The sequence below is a fragment of the Haemaphysalis longicornis genome, unplaced genomic scaffold (assembly GCF_048455015.1).
Source record: "Haemaphysalis longicornis isolate Haplotype H1 unplaced genomic scaffold, Haemaphysalis longicornis Haplotype H1 scaffold_1, whole genome shotgun sequence".
Taxonomy (NCBI): Eukaryota; Metazoa; Arthropoda; class Arachnida; order Ixodida; family Ixodidae; genus Haemaphysalis; species Haemaphysalis longicornis.
In genome coordinates, this window is record NW_027526203.1 from 411,581,215 (window position 1) to 411,588,083 (window position 6,869).

The following is a 6,869-nucleotide window of genomic DNA, read 5'->3' on the forward strand; positions in this document are numbered from 1 at the left end:
GGATGGGCTCGCTGCTGTGCTCCTAGATAAATCACCTCTACGGCTCCAAAATGACATCGTTACAGATCGGTGGCGGATGTTCGACGGTTGCACACGAAAAGCAGTCGGTGTCCCAATGTTCCTGCCGCAGTTGTAGATAACGGCAACATCGAATTCTTGAAGGTCACATGCTGCATAGCCGCAGTAGAGGTAGCGAATCTTTCAGGTTTACTGGCCCTTCACCCGTTACTTCGTCGAAGGATCTGCCGTCGATAGGGGGGCGAAACTTGTAAATGGTCCGCATAATCGCATGGCACTGTTTGGCTATGGATAAGGAGTTTTTATAGCGGCAGCTCTTAACAGAAGTTTCCCTAATCGTCACCGGCCAAACAGTATAAAAATTAAACAAAATAACATTACCAACCCTCGAGAATGCGGTTTAGAAAAATAGAAAAAAAATGAAGTTCACTGTTCTCGAGTGAACACACCCAGATATACAAAAAAATGGCCCCTTCCACCTTCGACACCGAACGCAAGAAAATAGAAAGGAAACGTCCCCTCCATCATAGAGAGCACGCGCCAGATGTGAGCGTTATTGCGCCAGTCTCAGTGACCTTGGAACGGCGTCAGACCTAAGGAGCCAGTGCTCACGCCAGTCAGTGGGAGGGCTTACTCCGCGTCTGTAGAATATAGGAACATGGTTGTCTCCTTGTCTCATAATTAGACGGAGGTGACTCCGCCAAAGATCTTCCGCTCACGTGAAGAGGCGGCAGCTGCTTTGGAGTGTAATCGAGCTCGCTCCTCGGCGGGAACGTTAGCGTCTATTTAGACTAGGGACTAGACAGCAACTAGTCGATATTATCGAATCAATCTACATAACTCGCTTTGTTCTCGGGCAAACTTACACTGAAGACCTCATCGGCTGGTCAAACACACGAATCACGCAAGTGTCCCAAGACTATTTGTACAAAAGTTTAGGGACAAATCATTCCATCATTCATGCATCCCGTGCGATCGACTCCATTTTGTTACAGGATTAAAGGGACAGACAACCGATTTCTGTGCAATGCATGTCAGCTAGCTCATATGAAAGCCAGCGTTTTATATAACGGGGTAACCGAAATTAATTTCTAAATAAACAGGCAGAAATAATTTTAATTTTGCACTAAAATTTCTGAAGTTTGAAAGGTGGCGACACGTAATGTCTAAACGTGACACTAGCTTACGTCTCCAAACAACTGCGTCGATTTCAAGGAGGGATTCAAAAACAGCACGAAGGAATAGAAAACGTTGAACATTATTGTTGTTTTAGTCGGGGACAAGTTTTTAAATACCACTGTTTATGTCACTTGCAGTTAACAGTATGTTGCCGCACAGCATAATGTAATGGTTGCCAGTATTCCATTTGGTGGGGCACGTGTGGGACACGTTCGCTCTTTGTTTTTTTTTTCCTTCGTGAGCCCTATGAATACAACGTTTCGTTTTACCGAACATCATAAATACCAAGGTCCGCCAAAATCCAACTTACGTTCTATGTTAATTGTGCACATTGGACGTTGGTGGTGGCAGTCTACCACGATTTTTAGAAGGTATGAGAAAAGCACCACCCCAATCAAAACAAATTAGCAAAAAAAAAGACGAACAATTAATGAGCTCCATTGATTTTGGTGGCCTCACATCTTCATTTATTATGGTTTTTGTCTACCTTCGCGGCGGAAGAGTGCACTGTCGTCGTGAGAAGGCGACATGCACACAGCATGCAGGCAGAAATCGAAAGTAATGAACCAACACGATCGACCGTGTTTTTCATTTTTAATTTTTTGCGTTATACATACAGTTTACGCCGGGTAATGCCATTATTAAGTACGCTATCATGCGTTCCCAAAAGATGCGTGGGAATGTTACCTGCAATATTTTAAAGAGAAGCTTTCTATGCTCACTGATGGCGTCTATGTTCGAGCAGAATGCACTCCACGAATTCCAACTTTACACAATGGGCTTCACAAAACGATGGTGATCATAAGCGAAGGCCCATCAAGCGCCTCAAGGTAAAAACGCTCCCCGTGGTCGGAAACGAACTTGGATCCCGCGCGTTTTGAAGCCGACGTCTACGCGCTTGCGCCATTCTGACACGGCCGAAGCAGTTTGGATTTTGGACTTTGACTTCGACTCAGGTTGCACTTGGCGTTTCGGCCATCTTTTTCTTGGGAAGAGGCTTTGATTTTGTGTTTTTAATTTCACGGGAACTGTTTTAGAAGCGTAATATTTACATCGTCGAGCAGAACTGAACAAACGCTCTAGGATGTTGCCAGCTCACAGTATATCTGGTATTCTACACGCATCATTTCTTGCATTGTTTACCCTTCCTGGCACAACAACAATCCATCATATCCCCGGATACTCTATTCTGCACGTCAAAGTGAGCCGTATCCCTAGGCATTACACACGTAATACAAGAAAAGCCGACGACCAGCCCGTATCAAATATCTACTCTATAAATTCCGCACCCGCTCGGGCAAAAAATACACTGACGTGGCCCAGCCTACGCCCCCACCACTCCTGAAGGCATTATTCTCGCATGACCTACGATCACTAGCAGAAGTAAGAGCAATTTCCCTTGAAACGACTGCTGAAGACAGATACCTCACCATAATAACCGACTCCCGATTAGCCTGCCGCCGATTCCTCACTGCTGTCTTTATCACCGGATCCGCCACCATTCTTCCGGAACTCAGAATAGTATGGACGCCTGGGCACAAAGCCCCGGAGGGAAATGAAGCGGCCCACTTCAATAGCCCACAGCGTGGCAGGGCTCCCCCGATTTGGAACACCCAACCTGGACAACTCAACCGACCTCTTACCAGAACCTATACCCCCCCGCTACACCGACACCGTACAATAATACAAACTTTCAAACCACTGCCCCCCTCCTCCTCCCCCCTCCCCCATTCTTCTCTCTACAAGGAAGACCCACTCCGTCGAACCAAAACCAACACTTTTTCACACGGACCCTCTCCACATAACATGACCCGTACACTTTTCATACCACCGTGAAAATTCCCTGCAGAACTTGCGACATTGATACACATCCACAGAGCCTGCACAAGTTCACCGCTCCTTCCCAATCACTCACACGAGCAATGGGATAGTACACTAACCAGCGATCTACGGAACAGCAGGAGCTGGTACGCCTGGGTCGGTTGCACACATTTTTTTTCTGCCTTTACTTTTCCCTCACTCCTCCTTTCTGGGCTTTGCTTTATTGGTGAGGCAAATAGGTGCTTAGAGTATGGGTTTAAAATTTCAATAAAAGCGGCATGGGTGTAATCGAGGCATACACAGCTTTCTCACTCAAAATTCCAACCTCTCAGGAACCCAGCAAAACCACTTCAGGAAAGTGATAGTTGGCATAAGACAAGGAGTCAACTTGAAGATGAATGTCTAAAATGATTTTCTAGGATTTTCAATATTGTTTTGTGCAATTCGTTGCCAAATCTTACTCCCCATGTATTCGTATGGGATAGTTTCTATGGCGCTGGAACTATGACGCGCAACGTGCAACACGTAGAAACTGTGCAAAAAGGACTACGTGTTTACTGTTTTGTAATGGAAAGTGCGGTGGTTTGCAACGTAGCTCCTCCTTTTATAAGCATTACTTGCAGCTCGACATGCTACGACATAGGACAATCGAACCTTTGTACTCGCACATTTATGAACGCGAAAAAAAAAATATCGAATTTCACATGTTTTTTTTAGCGATATGGGAACGCCAGTCGTGTGTAAGCAAACAAAAGCGAGAAAAGCCCTGTTCCGAAATTGAATCGTACACAGCGTGGTTGCTGCAAATTAAGCATTTTGTGATGCCAAAACCAGCCCCGAAGGCACTGGAAACCAGAACCGTTCGCATGTTGCATGCTGACAAGTTAAAGCAAAGGTCAAAAGTTAATGTAGCTCCAAGAGTAAACAGAATGTCGCGGCGGCCGCTTTTCTGATCGAGGCGGAAAGCGAAAACGCCCGTGCCTTTGAGATTTCGGCGCACGTTGAAAAGCCCCAGGTGGTCAAAATTAATCCGGAGCCCTCCACTGCGGTGCGCCTCATAACCTGTGTAGTTCTAGAGCGTTAAACCCTATAATCAATCAAGTAAATAGAATAGCGGTGATAGCTGACATAATCACAGCACAAATAAAATAGCATTAGTTAGCATGACTTATCGCAGTTCCTATCAGCGCTTCTAGGAATTTGTGCGATACAATCCGCTCACCGTTCCCAGGTGTTTGCTACTTGGGACACTGCATGTGCGGCGCACGCGAGGCAAGATAGGAATTAAACTCACGTGAAAGGGGAGACGAGCTAGTTTGTGGATATGCATCGCTGAAACTTGCATCGCATTGGGTGTGCATCATTAAAAGCACAAAAAAAGACGAGGACAAGAACGATGTGGTTCCCCTTTCTTGTCAGTCTTATTTTGCGCTTAAGTTTCAATGAAGACTAAATTAGCCGGCCCGTTGTCATTCATTCTTGTTGCAGGAGAACGTCTGCATATTACTTGCGCATACAGTTGGAGACACACTTTGCAAGTATTTCCTAATGAGTTAACGACGTGCCTTTCTCGAAAACAATTTAATTGCCCTCCATGGCCTTGGCAGTGCCGCCTGCGGGTCACGACGTAATAACCAGAACGACGGGGTGTCACCGAGGGTACTGAGTCGTCGTTTGCTTGACTTGCAGATAATACGGTGCAGTCAGTAGGATACTCGCTTGTGTAATATGCATTAAAACCGCGTGAGCGGCTCGTGCGGAGGTCGCAACTTGTGCACGTGGTCTCGCAGTCACAGAGCATGCGGCACGCTTGCATCCTACTTGTATCCTACTTGCGACGTCACACAGAGTCGGTGCCACGGTATGTCCTCGAGGCGATGCATGTCGGTACGCAGCTGTTTTTTTTTTTTTTTTAGTAAATTGGGCAGTTTTCTCTTTTTGATAGCCCATGACACTGCAAGTCCTTTTCGCAACCAACAGGTCTATAAGCTCTTGGCCTACAGCCCGCCTGGGCATGCGTCATACTGGGGCATTAGTTTTTATTGTTTTTTTTTTCGTGTGTGCCAAAGGAATTACCTGATTTTTCACCAAGCATTTTTAACGTTTTGGTAACTGTTGAGGTCAATTCTATGAACCATGATGAACTATCCTTCCATCTTCTGTGCTTCGTAATGGCATCGAAATTTGTGCATGGAATTCCGAAATATTACTTTCCTGCGCAGCGAGAGCTGCGACCAAGTGGTTACGATCCCTTCTTCGAAACACGTGGGACCTGGCCTCGATCCTGTGGTTTAGTTCGAAACGAAGAGTGTTTTAGTTCGTAAGCCCTTTTGCCCAACATTCCTGGGTTTCGCGGATGTAAGACGAAATCTTGGCTAGTACCTCACCGTCGCCAAGGAGCCAGCCGACATGTTAACGGCACAGCAGGCGGGGGGGGGGGGGGGGGGGGGGGTGAACGCGCGCGGGTATGCGTCGGACCTTCGTGCCTTGCGGTCACCCGTGCCCGCTCCTTGGCGCACAGTGAGTTTGACGTTGCTTGGCGGGCCGTTAAGCTTAATATCAGGGCTGCCAAGAGTAAAGCATATATAGGCCTAAGGCGGTAGGCCGGGTCTCTTAGTCGTTGTAACAGAGGGGAAAAAAAGGCACAAAAGGAAATGTATGATGATGACGGTTTCACGTCTACCCCTTAGGCACAACCGTGGATGTCCTCCGCAGCTTGAATCAAGCTTGTCGATAGTCGCACATAACCGTAGAGGGATAGTGGACAACGCTTTATAAAACGACTAATCAAATAATTTGATTGATTGATTGATTGATTGATTGATTGATTGATTGATTGATTGATTGATTGATTGATTGATTGATTGATTGATTGATTGATTGATTGATTGATTATATAGCGTGAGCACTTGGGTGGCGGTCGACCACAAGACACGTGGGCGTAAACCGAATCCCTTTTGAAGAAACACTAGCGCAGTGACTGACCAAGTTCAAATGTTAAAAGACGTTTCGTACGTTTCGTACGGGTTTTGGTTCACAATATAATGCCTGACCAGACGAAGTTTCGTCGAACCCTTGACTGAATCCCCCCTGTGTGTGTACTCTGAAGCCTAGCGAAGTGTTACAAACCGAAAGTGTAGTTAGGTGGTGCTATATTGAACGATGTTCTATACGCAGGAATGTATGCTGCCTTTGCAGGATATTCCGTCAGTCATTTTTTTTCTTAACTGCACCCCACGCAGGCATGTATGCACGCGCAAGGATTTAAAGATGGGTGGGTACTGCTAAATGAATTTTAGGCCCAAAGAAGTCAGGTACTCAATTTCTCAATCCCCCCCCCTCCTTTTTTTAACCTCGAGAAATTGGAGGACATGTGAAAAAATCCGCTTCTGCCAAAACTGGTTGAAAAATTTAGGCCCATCTTATCCTTCACGCCAATTCCGTAATAATGTGTAACGAAGACTCCTGATGCGTGAGTAAACGCCGTTAACGTTGACCATTCAAGTTTGCAGATTTAACAAGTAGAAACTCGAGCCTCGGTACTAGTTTACTGGAAACGATAAGGCCGGTTTGTTTCTCCTGGTGAACACGACGCTCGAGTACGCACGCCCGCTGGCACGCGCACACTCACACGTACGCACCCACCGGCACGCGCGACTAAGCCTCCCTGAGAAATAAGTGACGAATGCATAACGGGCTGGATGCCTGCGTATTTCTCGTATGTCAAGAAACACTTCGGCGGAGCGCGCACCAGAAATGGAGACTTGTATTACCCACGGCGACGTTCGCCTCGTCAGCTTCGGGCGCCGCTGTTCCTCGCTTTTGCGTCCGCGTTTTACGCGGAGTTCCCA